Raw genomic sequence first — 14,029 nt, 5'->3', positions numbered from 1 at the left:
TAATAATTCCTGACTTGGAACACGTAGCAAGAGAAGTCACCCTCTGTTCCTCCCCATATTTATATAGGTTACATATTTACAGTTCAACATCAGTTTTCTTTTTCTCTTTTTCAAACTAGTGCAGAAATCTGCTTCAGCAGGGGAGGGTGGTGTTTAGTTTTCTGAAGAAGTTGATAGTAGAATTTTTGCCACCTATTTCAGAAGTCATGTATGGAGAGTATGGTCTATATGCTTTTACAAAAGAAGCTTGGATTCTTAAGTATGCCAGAATGGTTTATGTATTTTTTTTTTGTCCCTAAGTACACATGACAGTTAATATCTGCTGCTGTTATCCCTTCCTATTAACATATGCTAAGAAGAGGAGTCCATCTGTTGAGTTTTACCATCCCCAGAGCTGCATCCCTAAAGGTACTTCCTATCTGACCTTACCCATGGAGGGTGTCTTTAGTGAAGTCTGGCAGATTTACCCGCAGTGGTTTGGTTTGTTGCTTACAATTAGATTTTCCGCTCTACTGTTTTTCTCTAGGTTCATCCACTCCTAGGAACTTCCAACAGTGACTTTTTTACTTTTTTTTTTTTTAACACCCCCCTCCCCCCCCGCCTCCCCAATAAATACCACATTTGATTTTAAAAATTCAGGATAGTACTGTAAAATTATAGGAGTTCATAACCTTGGACTGCTCATTTGTTTTTGCTGATTTTTCTGTCTCCCTTGACTGTTGAGTGTTTTGAAAGAACATCATGACACATAAATCTGCCTGGAGCAAAACCCAGCGTTGATTCTGCTCTTTGTGACCCAGCGTAGGGCTGAATCTGAAATTATTTTTAGCACTCATATTTTTATCTCCCTTTCACTAGTTGCAGACTCTGCATGGCAGCAGCAGGACTGTAACTCTGACCTATGTAAGGCCTTTAGTGCTGGCAGAACATTCGTAATTTGGGTCTTAAATTAAAAAGAGAGCTCTGTGTTGGTTTTTTTTTTAAAAAAAAAAAAGGAAAAGTAACAGTAGTGTTTGATGATTGTAGATCTTGTTGTCCATGATCTTGTCCCCCCAAAGGCTTCTTCGATTTCTCCTCTGACACAGCATTTCCAAGTTTAGAGATTGGCCTTGTGAGTACTGTTGTCTTTTAGCAAGGGCTACTGCGGTTACCTTAGTGGTGCCACCTTGCTGACTGGGGCCAGCGCTCCACTGTGTTGGGCTTTGCACAGATAGAGAGAGACACGAGGAAGGGGAGGAGCAGGAGGATGGGAACAGAGGTGTGCAGTGGTTGGTGTGATGGCTGCAAAGAGTCATTTTTAATGACCAAGTGGAGGACCTCAGTGGTGCAGAGAGAGAGCAGCAGGGCCTCCGTGCTCTTGGCCGCAGAGCCACTGCACGCCTCTGAGGAACACTGGTGCCACCTGCGTCTTCAGATACGTGTCCTCCCATTTGGTGACTGCCTCCCACAAGCTGCGTTTGTGCAGTAAAAGTGCTGGAAGGAAGAATGTGGTTTTAGTAAAACACCCGTGCTCAAAAGCAGCAGCCTGATACTCCACGATTACTGGACCTGTGGATTTTCAGCGGTCCGCAGTCAGTGCAGTATCCCTCACGGCATGATGCTGGGACCCCGTTGCCTTTTCTACCTGTCTCTGCAGCACAGAAAAGCTTCCTTACCTTTGATTTTGCACCTCCTATTAACTTGTAAGTTTCTTGTTTAACTGCCCTCAATCTTCACTGTCACCTGGAGCAAGCAAAAAGTCTGGGGGGAAAAAAATCCTATAGTGAATTTGCACTGAATTACAGTTCCCACAGGAGGCTCGAGTTATCGTGAGGTGCTGAAGTACTTTTGTCCGGGGTGTGGGTGTCTGCAGTGAGAGAACTTCCTAAACCTTTATGTGTCTCCTCTGCTGACATGCTGTATTCCCAAAGACTATGCCCTTCTCTTTGTTAACTCTAATTCTTTCACTTCTTTACCATCTGACCGAGTCTGATTTAACATTGCCTGTTCCATTTTATCTTACACAGCTAATACTGGCGTCCTGTACGTTGGGTTTTTTTTTTCTAAGATGTACTGTATATCCTAGTTTAAATCAGACTTTAAGGCAGTCCTTGAAAACTAGCAGGTAAGTAAATTATCCTTTTTCTAGAGAGGCTCTAAATCAAATTAGAAAATTACCCTCTGATAGATGACAAAGGCACTTGCCTGCCCAGGTCCCCTAGAACATAGGTCAGTGTTGTAATTGCTTACTTATGGTACCATAGTGTCTAATGATCTCAGACGGGATTAAATCACGGGAATAATGCTGCATAATGCTGTAAAAAATAATTAGATAAGGTATGCTTGGGTGACTTTGAAATGTGCCTGAGTGGGGAAGTAATATGGTTATCTTACCTACAAGTGATTAAGCTTCTGTGGATGGTGTTAAGGAAGTTGCTCTCTACCAAAAGTGGAATATTCTTCCTAGCATTAAATATGCTTTCTTCCTGTCGGTTGTGGCTCTGTAATGGAGGAATATGGCTTCTGGGTGTGAACTAGCTATATGCGTACCAACGGTATTAAAGCGTTATATTCCAAATGCATTTCCTTCTCTTGTAGCAGGTTAGAAGTTTGGTCCTGCAGGTATTGAAGAGCATTTATCTTAAATGCAAGTGCACAGCTGTCATGTTTTGGTTTTTTACCTTTACTTTTTAAATATGCCAGTAGGCGTTTTGTCAGTGTGTTAGAGTAATGGCTAGGAGAACGTACTTGATTAATTTCACAAAGGGAAAAACAAAAAAATTTCTAGCTGCTTTTCGTTGTGTTGTGAAGATGGGATTATCAGTCTGTCTCTTTGGCAGTGACGCTGGCCTAGGAGTTTGTCTCGTCTCTCCCCGGGGGCCGCTCGTCCCTGCCCCTGAGCCCACAGGTCCTGCTATGCAGCAGTCCGTGGGAGTCAGCTGTAAAGTACGCGACTCCAAGGATCTGGACAAATAACGGTGGGAAATTTTAAGCTGTCTTTTAAGCTGAGGAAGACATGGTGCATAAGCACACCCTGAGCGCCTGGCTGAAGTACCCACACTGGGTGTACATTGCCAGGCATTCACCAGAAGTGCTGCAAACGAGTACTCCCTGCGTAGTCCAGTACTTGGGCTTTGCAGAAAGTCCCTGTATCCAAAATCGTTGATGTTCAGATACTGGTTGAACGTGTAATCAAACCAGCCATACAGATCTTCTAATTGCATCTTCATCCTCAAAGGGTCGCTCTCCGGTGGAGTGGTGAGAGAGAACTGCAAAGCTGGGGGCTCTTGGACTTGCCTTCAAAGCGAGCGGTCCCTGTTATAGCGGTAGGCAAATCCTTTGAGCTCGGGAGCTGGCAGTGCCGAGAGGCCACGCAATTCTCCGGGGTACTTGGCAACCCACAGGTTTTTGTTAGTTTACAAGCAGAGCCGGGCCAGCTCTCCTGCTCATGCCTCCGTTTGCTGGAAGTGGCGTTGACGGCATACTTAGCATGCATAGCTGTTATCCGAGTCGCACCAATCCCTGCAAAACCAGGAGGAAACGAAGGCAGGAGAATATGGGAGAGCTTTGCTTGCTGTTGCCAAGGCGACTCGTTTTGAGCTAGATAAACACTCGCTCATCACTGCTGTGGCTTTATTGCCTTACGGCATTTTGAGTGGAACCAAACAAACACCCGAGGGTGAAAAGAAGTGGGAGAAAGGTAGAGGGAAGGGACAAACCAGCCCTGGCGCTTGAAAGCAAATGACGGCTGCGTGGGCAGAAGGGCTGCCTGTGTTTCTGCAGCGGGGTTTCAGTTTCCAACCTGTGTCGCAGCGCCCTGGCCCTGCGCACCCCTCGGCGCGGTGGCTGGCTGCCAGTAACGCCGGTTCCAAACGTCTGATGACGGCGTTCAATCCTAATGACGTGTGCAGCAGAAAGGACCTGGAATCAAGTGAAGAGTGCGATGAGTCTGATGGGAAAAGCCTTCCAGTATAGTGCGATTATACTTAAGGTCATTTAACCAACCCCATTTCTCTCTCGCCTTTTGCAGGGCTGGGGCAGAGCATGGGGCAGGGCTTGCAGCTCCATCAAATTTAGAGGTTTTTATTCTACTCTCTTTTTTTCTAGACTTTTAGGTACGGCCGTTCCCAGTGAGGGGCCGCTACCCACTAGCTGACGACTCGCCAAGTCTCTTGCTGTATCTAATCCTTGCTCTGCTGGCCTGGGGAAGGCTAAGGGCAGGGGTGGCAGCCCCGGGGGGGTGCCTGTGGGGCAGGGGGGCTCCTGCCTGGGGCCGGGGACCCCACGGAGGCTCTGGCCAGCAGAGGGCAAAGCTGCTGCACGCTGTCCTGCACTGCAGGCACACCGCAAAGAAAGCTTGGGCAGCTTTGCATCCAGTGTGTTTTGCTATGCGTTGTGCACCGGCTGATCACATAGATGAAGCTATATATGTAATTTTTTTGGGGAAAAAAAAAAAGACCCCTATGTTCCCAGGGAGCCTGCGAGGTGGCCAGGTGCTGAGACGCAGGGTCCGCAGGCACCAGCCGCGAGCCCTGGCTCTCATCTGCTGCCTGTGATGGACCAGAAAGGTGCTGTTCTAGTACATTCAGGAGAGATTTTCATCGAGCTGGGAAAATACTTCTCCAAGGGTAGCTAAAACTACTTGCATCTGGGTTGAACATCCCCCCTGCTTCAGACAGCAGAGCTAGCCACAGAGAAATTTGGGTAGTTCGGCACTGAATTACTCTTCACAGTCAATAGCAGACCAGATAAATGCAGAAGTTTCATCGACACAGAGATCTCCGCTAACCGGTGGTGGGAGTGTACATCGTGATATGTGGGATGCAGGTTACACGCCTTCTTCCTTGTTGCCAAAAGCAAAAGAGCATAATTAATGTAAAAGTAGGAAGCTCCCCAGCTCCTTGGCTCTGCAGAGGGAGTGTGTTCCAGTTTTCCCACCCTCTGAATAATGTATGGAGCGGACATGGTTGAATACCTTTTTGCCTTCGTGCTTTATGCAATTTTCTCCTTTGTTTTGTTTTGTTCTTTTTTTCTCCACCATGGCTGGTATTTCTTTTTGCTTTCCTTTCCCTTACCTGCTACACACCGAAATGTGGTTTTGTTATGAAAAGTGGCTTTTTGTTACCTAGCGCGTTTTGTGTAGTATTTGTTTGGTGAGTGTTTTGGGAATACAGTCGCTCCCTCAGATCTTGCCCATCATACCTGGTGCCTCAGTAGATAACTTCTTGCGAGGTTTAGCCTAGAAGACCTCTTCCACATGCACCAACGCAAAGTGTACTTGACCTGTTGGCTCAGTTTAGCCAGACTAATAAAACCTTGCCTCAGAAACAGGCTATGCTGTCTAGTCTGAACTTCACGCTCACCAAAGAGAGCGTTATTCTAAAACCAAAAGCCCTGAATTTCCTCCTTTAGGGCAAGTAACGTACCGGTTATTCTTGTATAAAAATAAATTCAACCTTATTGCAGGATAATTTACAAGGTAGGAACTTTCTCTCGCAGATTATAAGCTAAAGTCGGTCTTGACAGTGGCTTTTACCTGGCGTAGCCTCAAGGAAACGTTGTGGTTTTTTTCAGTGCAGACGAGTTCTTATGCGTGGAGGCGGGCAGAGGTGAGCTCAGCCGTGCTGCGCACTCGCTTCGGGGGCATCCGCTGCTGTAAAACCACCGTGATTCAATCAGCAGGAACCACGGCCCGTGCTTGCGCCTCTTTTTCCCTGTCAGTGCGGAGTCTTAATGGGAGCCCATGGTGGAGTCCAGCTCCAAAAGCAAAGTTAGGTCACTGTTAATGAAAAGGCAGAAGCCAGGTCGGTCTGCCTCCTTTTATGTTACGTTTGTCTTTGTTATTCTCCGTGTCGTAGCTGTAGGCTTTATTGCTTCCAGTGTCTTACGCTATGGCAGATACAGAAACATCTATCCATTAACTTGGCTAAAGTTTCAGGCATAATTAATCTCTTTCATACAATGCTGCTTTGATATTATAAATATATTTTTTTTTTTTATTCTGACATTTAACACTCTCAAAACTGAAAGCTGAATTTTGAATCCACTGAAATTGCTTGACTTGCACAGAAACATCCACTGCAAAGCTTATTATTTATGCCACCACAATTCATTCTCAAATAATTTCCCCCCATCTTCTCCCAGCAGTAGCTCTGAGGTGTTTTCTGGTCTGTGTTGGATTCACCTCTCGTGTCAGATGTGAAAAGGTAGATTAAACTCTGCGCCTAGAGCGACGGAGAGCATCAAACAGCCGCATCTCCTGGATTTTCCACTTGAGAGCAGCTTATTTTGCTCTTGGAAGAGCCCGGTGATTGAGATGAGCAGATTTACTCAGTGTTTTATGCTTTTTGCTAAGGGCTGGCCTTCAAGATGGTGGCGAGGGTCTCGGGCTGGCAGCTCTGGTCCGTGCCCTGATCCCACTCCCTGCCGTGGCCGCCCAGCCAGGCACCCAGCGTCTGTGTTTACACCAGAACTGCTCTTACGCCAAAAATAACAACTGTGGAAAAAACACAGTGAGTTACTTGAAAACTTGAAGCAAGAGAGAAAGAATTTCCCTTTTCCTATTGATTCGCATAATCTTCTTTTTCATTTCCTGTCCTCCTTTTATGCCTGTTCCTTCTCTTTGTCACTGGTTTCCTGGATGCCAGGATTAAAGGTGAACTCCATTCCCTCTAACGCTCTCATCACCTCCGTACCACAGGCACGTCTGAAACCCTGCTGTTCTCTGACGGGTCCGTTGCCGCGCTCTTACACTGGTGGAAAAAACAGAATAATACTATTTGAATCGGGGGCAAAATATTCAAAGATATTTGGGTGTCGAAACATGCGGCTGTGCAGCCTAATTGGGTTTAGACTATATATATATATAATTCTATAGCCATATATATCTCTCTCTGCAACTATATATAGATACAGCTGCAGTGGCAGAATGGGTCATCCGCAGCAGGGAGAGACACCCAGAGTCGTTTTGCAGTTTTTAAGCCTGAGTTTGGCACCATCCCCTGTTTCAGATGCCCTGATTACGACTCCTGTGCTGTATTTGATATCCCATTTGTTGCCAAAGTATTTTACCACGGCTGGGGACACGTTGCTTGCAGCTGGGTTGGACTCTTTCCTTTAGGGAAACCTGACAATGTGGCTCACTCCTTTTAACTCATACTTTCTTCCTTTGTTGGTCAGGTACTCCATGTTTATTTTGTCCTAAATTGTGTATACTCGCCTCTTTGACGTGCAAAAGTAACAATTTTAAGGAGTGTTCAAATACGTTAAAGCAACTGGTAGCTGGTAGGCATTGAACGGTGCGTGCAGAAGAGAGAGCCCTTCCTTGGGGAGCTTCCTGAGGAGTTCGTATCGGAAAGGAACGGCTGGAGCTTTCACAACGGGGAGGGGTGGCTGTGCTGGCTAACGCCGAGCGCCGTCATATACATCGTATATGGAGAACGCTAACTTGGCCTTTGGGTGTGAGGTGGCCATTTACGTGGGGAAATGGAGGTGTTCCTGCTTGAAAGCTGGTGGTAGGCGAGGCTGAGAGAAAGGGTAGAGGTTTCTGCAACGTTAGACTGGCATCCCGCGCTGGAAAAAGACAGCTTGCCTGCCCGGGAAAACGTTATTTCCATCCACTAGCCCAGTGTGGAGGCTGCTGGATGGCAGACAGCGCTCCTGCTGTGCGGGCAGACGTTCATCGAACTGCCTCGTGCCGGTTGTTCTGCTGTCGGCAATCGCCACCTTTCCAAATGGCGATGGCTGTCTCATCTGCTGCTTTGCCTCTTTGGAAAAGGCGTGAAGCAGGCTTGGGAGGAGGCACGCTGCTGTCACGCTGCCTGTGGCCAAGTGGAGTTGGAGTCAAGCAAGTCATGTCAAAAATTAAACTGAGAAGCAGAAAGTTTACAATGAAAAGTCAGAGTACCTGGCTTGAAACATTTTCTGAATATAATGGCTTTTGCTATCTCAGTGCAAGGGGTAGGAAAGCAAAGGCTGGTGCTTCTGTTGTCTACAGGTGGAGACCCAAACACCGCAGGCAGCGGCACGTACGGGTTGAACCTGGCAGTGGCAGAAGCAGGAAGGACGAGGGGATCGGAGCTGCCGGCTGGCTGCTGTTCCGGGGACACTACCAGGAGGTCCCAACCCAGGTTTGAAGGGTTAATTTTAAAAACATTTTTTTCCCCCTGTGTCTCAGCACTGTCTGGTTTTAACCATGATGGGAATTAGAAGTGACAACATACCGCAGGGGAGCTGTTCTCATGGGGTTTGCATCACGCCTAAAGCTGGATGTACCAGAAACCTCCCGAGAGAGGCTGATCTGCCAGACCCTTGGACGACTCGGCCGACACCAGCCACAGTTTGGCCGAGCATCTCGGCTTCCCAAGTGAAAGGAGCTCTCCAGTTTTTTGGCGTTCGTCTCTTTTAGCGTACCGAGATGTTTTCTGAGCCAGAGGTGATGGAGAGGGGCGAGCTGGTGCGACGGGCTCCGCTTTCCCCTGGCAGAGGCAGTGCAATCTCTTCCTCCCTCACCATGATCTCCTTGGAGAAGCGTAGGGAAGGCATGACTCCCGGTGGAGTGCTGGGATGTGCTTTCCTGGTTTCAACAGCATCCCAGCGCCAAGGGAGACCTACGTGAAGGAGTGCCTGCAGATGAGGGCGATGACTCAAAGCAGCCCTGCGACACCACGCAGCTAGAGAGGGCAACAAGTGGTGATGCAAAAAATAAGAATTACGCTTACAGAATAGCGATACCACCAAAAAAGCCCAAGAGCTAATACCCAGCAAACATATTCCTCGTGACACTGTACTTCCCCGTTGTTTCCGATATTCTTCTAGACCTACCCTGCAACAGAGGTGTGAACATCCTTAAGGAGATGAGAGGTGACCTGGGATTCGCGGCTGCGAGGTGCTGAGCGGCCACTGGCCCCTCGCACCGGGCGGGACAGGCCCTTCGGCAGGGAGCTGCACGCGTGGCCGCAGGTCACGGAGAAGCTGAATAATGTTCTTGGCCTCAGCAAGCCGACTCGGTTGCGTGACTGCAGTATCTCTTGGAAATGTCCCGTGTCTGCTGTGGAAAAGGCGAGGAGTAGTTTTGTCAGAAAGTAAAGACCTTCTTTTTCAGTGACATCGCTTTGCGGTAGATGCTTACAGAATAGTTTGCAGGGATCTCTCGCACTGAATGGAAATATCAAATGCGTTGCTATGACCAAATACAAACAGATATTTCCCAAGTAATATGGCTATTAAATAATTATATGTGAGATAATAGCAATCCAAGAAGCACACATGACAAAAATCTAGCGAGACCAAATACTCGTTTCGGTCAAAATTTGAGTTTTTTGGTCTGATTTTAAATGCAGCGATTCAAGAAGCCTTTTCACGCAGCGGAGAAGGCTGTCTTGCTATTTTGAAGCTTACCACAGAAAGCTGATAGAGACACAGAAATCTAGTTGCAGCTTCTTAAATATATTTTCTGTATAATATCAAAATCAAAAGAAGGATCCTGACATTAGGACAGGACAAGGCGAAAGACTAAAGCTGTGTGTCTTTCAATATCAAAATACAAAGCCCAGCATTATGTGACACTAATCTATGCAATACCGCAGGCAGCTTGAGGCCCGTCGGGTCCATCTGATGAGGTTCTGCCACCGTCCCATCTGTTTTGTATTCATCTGTCACTGAGACTCAGAGCCACCGGAGAGGAAAAAGAACCGGCACTGTCATGCAGTGGCTTTTTGACATCAATACAAGCAGTGTGGGAGTTGCTAGGGGTTGTCTCCTGGTAGTTATCATGGGCATTAAAATGTAACGTGGGGGAAAACCCACAAGTTCTATAAATACCACATCATCTCCCACTTCTGAGTAAATACAGTTGTCATACTTCAAAATTTCTAGACCGAAAGCTACAGTTACACCGCGTTTCAGCTGCTCCCTAACAAAAGGAGACAACGCGTGTTGGACTCGGCGTGTCAGCTTCCCACCGGTACAGTCTGAATCTCCCTGTAGGCCCCGCTAGACGAAAAAGGTACAGGATGGACTCCGGTAGCTGGAATGAGCTATACGATTGTCCTAAAACAAATTTGATCAAGATTTGGCTAACAGCAGATGTTAAAAGGAAGAAGAAGTAAGAGCAGCCATATACCCAGTGGGACCGAGGTTTCCTTGAGCGCGGCACCCCGTCTTCAGCAGCACCAGCAGTCGGTACCCAGGGAAGAGGTAAAAAAAGGGATAAAGAGACACTGAAATGTCCCTGAATCAGCCCCTGCGCCTCTAGAGTGCAAAGTACTTCTTTCAGCTCCTAGTTTGTTATCCCTTCTCGTAGGCTCTTTGTCACTCCTCGGTGGCACCTACTAAAGAGTAAATGCTCTTTCTCTGTATTTCCCGCAGGCTGCCCTACTTCACATCATCACCTTGGAGATAGAAAACACAATTCTGTGCAAAATCAGTATCTGCTTGTCCCGATTCCCGATTCCTTTTCTCTATCGGAGGCGAGGAAGCGAAACCCTGACCCTGCTGACGTCCCCGGGCAGGTCACAGTTCGGTTCGGTGTGGCGGGGGCTGCGGCTTTGGGAGGTAAGGCAAGGCAAGGAGAAGTACTCTGGGCATTCCTCGCAGGTCATGGCAGAGCTCGCCGTTTCTACCCTTTCTGCGGCGCCTTTGTTCTCGAGCAGTTTCCATGGTGCCCCTGCTTTGTCTGCAGACCTGTCTGCAGGCAGCACTCTTCTGGAACATGCCACACAAGATGATTTTACCAGGCGGTGCATCGCGTTGCGTGGCTGCGCTGCAAAGCCGGAGCGCAGGCTGCTAGGCATCAGCCGCCACAAATATCTTGCAGGCTGTCTCACGGGAGCATCTTTAGAAAGTATGGATTGATTTTTTTTTAACTGAAGGGAGCGATATAGATGATGCTACCTGAGAATCCCGCTCAGCCTTTCGCCACTCACGTTTGGCAGATTAAAATAAGAAGAGGAGGGCTCTTGTCCAAAGGGACTGTTGCTGGCAACGTAGCGTTGCTGTAAAAAAAAAAAAAAAAAAAAAAGGCAATAGAGGGCATAACAAGAGCGAGCAGCCATGCTGCTTGCTGCAGCACTCTGCAAATTTTATCTGCATCTGACGGGGGTGTGCAAGTAGATGATCTGCATAGGTAACACAGCATCGCTCCCCTCGCGTAGAGACTGGCGAGGATGAGGTCACGCTCATTTATCCGTTATCCAGCTGTTAATTCTCTGCTAACTGTTCCGATACCCGAGCACTGACCCCCTGAACTGCTTCGGCAGGTGACAGGGAGGACCTCAGGGTCCTCCCGTTGGGTACAAAGTCAGAAGGGCTGAGTAACCTGGCCCCTGGTTTTTATGCCCAGGAATAATATTCCTCGAGAAACCCGGAGCTTTGAGGGGTAGCGGCTGTTCAGAGGATAACGGTAGAGTGCTTATGGCCCAATAGGAGAAATATTTCAGCAAGAAAACTGGTTATATGAATCTTGCAGGCTGTTCATCCAAAAAGAACTGGAGTGTAAAATCACTGCCCAAGTGAAAAAGCAGGCAAAAGAGCAAAGCTGTGCTAATGGGGGATTTTAACTCCCAGGCACAGCAGAGGGTACCTTAAATGGCGGAAACAAGGCTGGAGGTCTCTTAGCAGGCTGTGTACAGGAATGCAATTTAATCCAGGACCTGCAGATATCAATAAGAAATGGAACAATATGGGAGTCAGTATCAAAGTGGAGAGAGAATATAACCAAGGACACAAGGGCAGCTTAGAAATAAAGATGTCCTAGTCACAAAAACTCAACACTTTGAGCAGAAAAGAGGTTATCTTTATTAAGGTGAAGCTTGTACTGTGCGTAGGGATAGAACAGGCTGCTCCCCAAAGCTGGACGTGAAAATTAATGGTTTGTAAGTCTTGGCAGACGTTTTCAAAGATGCCTAGAAAATTATAATGCCCAATTAAATGGGAATCGGTCATCCAAGTCCCTTAGGCGGTCCTGAAAATCACAAGCACTGCATCTAATTTTCAGTCAGATTTTTCCCCTCTGCTTCTCTTCGCGTTCCTCTTCCAGCACCGTCCCCAGCTCCCGCTGGCACAGACCTCTGGCTGAAGCCTAAGCCAAGGAGCAGGGCTTTGAAACATGGCCTTCGAGCAGCCTCGGCGGGGACAGGGGAGAGGATCGTCCGTCCCTGCTGAGGCCATTCAGAGCTGAATCTGTGGCAGCCGTTACACACCAGCCGACCGCTATTTTTCCACCGGACACCTCCCTCTCGCTTTCGTCCCATTTTTGTACCTCTGACGTGCAAACACGAAGCCGGATCAGCAGCGAAAAAGCGGGCTGTGCTCTAGTGAAGTTTGGAAGTATGAGATCTGGTTTCAATGGGGTTTTTATCTTGGCTGCTGTTAGCGTCTCCCATGCACGTACCGTGCACCTGACCTGTTTGGGCTACAGCTTCTGGGCTACGCGTCGGGTCTGGTGGAGATGACGGGGGCGTATGTCCTTCAAGCTGGAGGATGCTCTCCGAAGGAGGTTTAGGCGAAGGACAGCGTGCACTGAGCACGTCCCGCGGAGCAGGGCACGTGGCACAGAAGGTGGGACTGTAGAGAGGCAAGGCCCCAGCACGTGTGATCCTCTGCTGAAGCAAGGTCCCCAAAGAGCTTTAATTGACGTAGATCAATGTTGTCCTTTGGTGCTCTCCTCAATTATTCCAAGGCAAGCAGTGCTGAATCACTACCCGCATCGGTATCAGTCCTCCTCTTCGAGCAGGGCCCAGCCTGGCTGGGAAACCATGCCCAAAGCGCTGTCGCCGTAAGGAAGGCAACAGAGGAACTGAGAAAATGGGATCGTTCTTTGTGTTGTTCCACCCTGTACGTTGGGGCCTTGCACTGGTCACCAGCAGGACACAGGCTGGTTGCCTCCTCCCCTCCTTGCTGCCGGCAGGCACTAACTGGCTACCAGAGCTTGCTCTTTTTTGCCTCTGACTGAGAAGTTTGTTGCAACCACAGAAACCAAAGGAGGACAGGGTGCCTTGGGGCTCTTCTGGGCTGTCCCCGTGCCCAAGGTTGAACCTCTCTGGATTATTTGGGGTCAGGAGAGAGATTTTTCCACAATCAGCCGGTGCTATGGGCCCTATCAGTAAAAGACCACAGGGAGCTTCTCTGCACTAGATTAACTTCCTGGGGCCGCCCGGGAATTTTACTACATCCTTGATTCTCCCCACCCATCCCCAGGCGACTCCACAGCGGGAACGGGCTGTACCCAAGTGCAGAGGTGAGGGAAGTCCTCCACCCGGGAAAGGCTTGGGGGATAGGAAAGGTGAATAAAAGCCTCATTATTTTGGAGGCAAGTGGTAAAACAGACTTGCAAGAAAACAGAAGGGAAAACTAGCCCTGACTGTGAACAGGATCATTGGAGCCATCTAAGACAGGAACAGGGTCTCAAGTTTGCCTCGGAGCCACCCTCCAAGAGCACCTTTAAATCCTGCAGGCTTCAAACTGAAACGTAGTCATGGCCAGAGCACTGCTGCCTTCTCACCTGCGTCTTGGTTTTCCACTAATTCCTTCCACTCCGCTCGTCTCATTGACTACCCACTTCCCACCACCCACTACCAGTTATTCTTGCTTCTCAGCCCTCCTTATCCTCCGGATCCATCCGGTCTGTCCGTGGCCCGGGAGTTCCTGAGCTCCTCAGCTGCGGTGCCAGCCTGCAGCAGGCTGGAAACGTGCTGGTCGTTCCCAGGAATAAACCTGTTGGAGGTGTGCAAGGCATGGATTGTGGCACCGGGCACCCCGGCGGGATCCAAGGAGGTGACACGGGCAGGCGTTGCTTCTGGAAATACGAGGAGATGGAGAGTGGTGATGGAAAAAAGACAGGGAAGCAGGCTGCAAGCTCTTGTAGAGAAGAGAAGGGTGTATCTTGCAGTTGTGTTTGGCGTTTTCTGCTCCTCTAAGCCTGAACTTTCTTTTGTACGGGTTTGTAAAAATGTCATATGTGCCTGCAACGTTCCGCAAATGGGAAATAACAGCTGTCCCCATCCAACAGCCCGGGTCTCTTGTTCAGCAAGAGACACGCCACGCGTTACAA

General features: G+C 48.5%; 1 long non-coding RNA gene across 1 annotated transcript in view; it reads left to right on the top strand.

The window, feature by feature from the left end:
• The first annotated feature begins 311 nt into the window (after positions 1 to 311).
• LOC140652339 (uncharacterized) overlaps positions 312 to 14,029 on the top strand; it is a 133,063-nt gene continuing 119,345 nt past the window's right edge. The window contains exon 1 of the long non-coding RNA XR_012042741.1: positions 312 to 408. This is a non-coding gene — a long non-coding RNA (uncharacterized lncRNA). The remainder of the gene's footprint in view (positions 409 to 14,029) is intronic.

Source organism: Ciconia boyciana, chromosome 5 (genome assembly GCF_034638445.1).
Source record: "Ciconia boyciana chromosome 5, ASM3463844v1, whole genome shotgun sequence".
NCBI lineage: Eukaryota > Metazoa > Chordata > Aves > Ciconiiformes > Ciconiidae > Ciconia > Ciconia boyciana.
Note: the sequence above shows the minus strand (reverse complement) of the source record. Positions and strands in the feature narration are given on the sequence as shown.